The sequence below is a fragment of the Cajanus cajan genome, chromosome 1 (genome assembly GCF_000230855.2).
Source record: "Cajanus cajan strain Asha chromosome 1, NIPB_CcT2T_4, whole genome shotgun sequence".
NCBI lineage: Eukaryota > Viridiplantae > Streptophyta > Magnoliopsida > Fabales > Fabaceae > Cajanus > Cajanus cajan.
The window spans coordinates 14,556,563-14,559,655 of record NC_138517.1 but is presented as its reverse complement, the minus strand read 5'-3'; the positions used below and the strand labels follow the sequence as shown (position 1 = coordinate 14,559,655).

Genomic DNA, 3,093 nt, shown 5'->3' with positions numbered 1-3,093 from the left:
TCTCAATCATATTTCATATTATCTCATGGTCATTTCACATCATCACATTTCATCATCACATCATATCATATTATCATCATATCATATCATCACATTCACATTATCACATCATATTCACAACTTTCACAATCATAGTCTCAACATAGTTTCTATTCATACACGTATATTAACCAAACAATTAGAACATACAAACAATATGACATATAACAAACACAGGATTGGGAGCCAATCCCACTACCCAGCATACAATCCCACACCCAGAGCGAGGTTTCTCACTCCCCCCTTACCTGGATGACAAGCGCTGAAACTAAAGAAGAGCTTCCTCCTCTAGGCTCCTTCTACTAGGATAGAACCACCTCCTATGGATTCCTCTAGGTCTTCAAAGAGAAGAAGAGGAGAAGAAGAGAGTATAAGAGAAGAAAGAATGAGAATTGAGGGATGGTTTGCAATGGAGAAGTGAAGGGCTATTTATAGCCTTCAAGACACATTAAAAAATGGAAAATAATGAAAAAATCTTAGACAAAACTAAGTGGAATGAATTAGTGAGATGAATTATTAAAGTTGGTGGGATGAATTAATGGAGTTGGTGCCATGTTCTTTTCCTCATCGACTTTAGCTACTGATTTGGACCTTATAGACAGCCGAATCTGAAAATATTTCCTTCATGAAAGTTGTAGGATTTTCTCTTATCTTTCCATAGCCACCAAGTTTGTATCATTTGAACAACCACCGACCAAGTTATACCCCACAAACCGAGGCTTGCCAATCAGTCCAGCGAGAAACAATTGTATCAATCAAATTCCAATTTTGACCTCCTAAACGACCGATTTTGCAAATGGCTATTTCTGTAAAAGTTGTGCGTTTTTCTCTTAGATTTCCATTGACACCAATTTTGCATCATTTGGACCATCACAGCCCAAATGCCCTAAACACCGAGGTTTGCCAGTCAGCCTAGCGAAAACGATTTTATTGAAAAGAAAGTTTACAACTATCTAATTAAGCCCAACAATATACATATATTTCTAAAGCCTATAATTAACCATAAATGGAGTATGAATTAGCTACATTTGGAATAAAAGATAACTACCAAATATCATAATAATAATAGTAACCATTTTGGAAAACTGGGGTGTTACAGGAGGCAGCGGATTGGGGCTAGGCGTGGTCGAGGCTATTGGAGAAGAACTTGTCGTGGTTGAGGGAGGACGGACCCAGGAGTGGCTTGGGTGGTGAGGCGCGTTAGGGTTTTCGCCGTCGCCAGTGAAGGATTACCAGTTTTACATCAGTTATTGAACAACCGATGTAGAATGTCTAATACTTTCTACATCTCCTTAATCTACATTGTAACGACCCGGCTGGTCACTACACACGGTATAGCACACTAAAACACCAGACAGATAGAACAAGTATATAAATATAGGATCTAGAATATATAAATATACAAGATTCCAGTCTGACTAGAGTTAAAGTGTACCAAGGAAAATTACAACCAAATGCTACTATCCCAAGTAGCTACAAGCAAAATATCCACACAAGCAAATTAGCTCCAAAGTCCGCCGGAGACTCATCCCAAGACGCCCACCTATTTCTGCTCTGCTCCCATACAAAGTATGATCATCGCAGTTCCAACCACATGGAAAACATGCAAGGGTAAGCTAGTATTCTTTAAAAATCAAAACATACTAGTAAAGGATTAGCAATGTAAATAAATTCATCGTTATAATTATCAACACATCTGCACAGCTTATATTGCTCAACAACATCAGCACCGTAATGCGGTTATATCAACACTGCTTAGTAGCAGCAACAGCACCACTCTAGTGGCTATAACGGCACCGACTTAGCGGCAACAACAACACCACTCTAGTGGCTATAACAACACCGACTTAGCGGCAACAACAGCACCACTCTAGTGGCTATAACAACACCGACTTAGCGGCAACAACAGCACCACTCTAGTGGCTATAACAACACCGACTTAGCGGCAACAACAGCACCACTCTAGTGGCTATAACAACACCGACTTAGCGGCAACAACAACACCACTCTAGTGGCTATAACAACACCGACTTAGCGGCAACAACAGCACCACTCTAGTGGCTAACAGCACCGACATAGCGGCTATAACAGCACCACAATAGTGGCTAACAGCACCGACATAGCGGCTATAACAGCAGCAACAACACCACCTCAAGTGGGTATAATCAGCATACAGCTCAGCATTATGTAGTACAATACTGTTAAAAATCAACATATAATTCAGCTCGACTCAACAACAAAATTTGACACAGTTCAAAAATATTCATTTATTATTAATCATCAAACAATTAATAATTTCAAAAATTAACTTCCCTTACTTGGATAATCCTGAACCGAAATTTGAGCAGAACCTCCTCCTCTTTCTCCTCTTTTCTTTATTCTGACAGAACCACCTCTACCGGATTCCTCTTCCTCTTTCTCCTCCTTTCCTTTCCTCCCTCTTTCTCTAAGGATTTTCTCTTCCCAAGGTATGAATTTTCGTAACTCCCCAAGCCCCTATTTATAGCAATTCTGGCTCCTCTACCCGGTACGGCCGTTCCAAAAAGCGGAACGCCCGTTCTGGGCTCGCAAAAGCTACGCAAATTTTTGAACTGGAACGGCCCGTTCCAAATACGGAACGGCCCGTTCCCAATTTCCAGCAGAACGGCCCGTACTCCTTTTGAAACGGCCTGTTCTCCCTTTAGAACGGCCCGTTTCACAATCAGAACGGCCCGTTCTCCTTGTCGGAACGGCCGTTCTGAGCCCGTTCTCATTCAAGATTTTTAGTTAAATTTTAAAGCTTGGAACGGCCCGTTTTGCTTTTGGAACGGCCCGTTCCAAATTACCAAAACACCCTTCAAATTTTTTTGAAAATTGCGAAAATGCCATCAATAATTACAATAATACCCCTATACCTTTATAAAATTCACGAAAATGCCATTTTAATAATAAATAATAATAATAATAAAAAAATAAGGTATTACAATTCTCCCCAACAACAAAAATTTTCGTCCTCGAAAATTCACTTACTTAGAAGAGATATGGATACTGTTCACTGAACTGACTTTCTACTTC

General features: G+C 40.1%; 1 long non-coding RNA gene across 1 annotated transcript; it reads right to left on the bottom strand.

The window, feature by feature from the left end:
• Nucleotides 1–1,396: 1,396 nt before the first annotated feature.
• Nucleotides 1,397–2,784, bottom strand: LOC145958404 (uncharacterized). Its single transcript, XR_014434172.1, has 2 exons — nucleotides 2,358–2,784; nucleotides 1,397–1,593 (listed from the first exon to the last, which is right to left on the bottom strand). It is a non-coding gene; the product is annotated as an uncharacterized LOC145958404 (long non-coding RNA).
• Nucleotides 2,785–3,093: the final 309 nt, after the last annotated feature.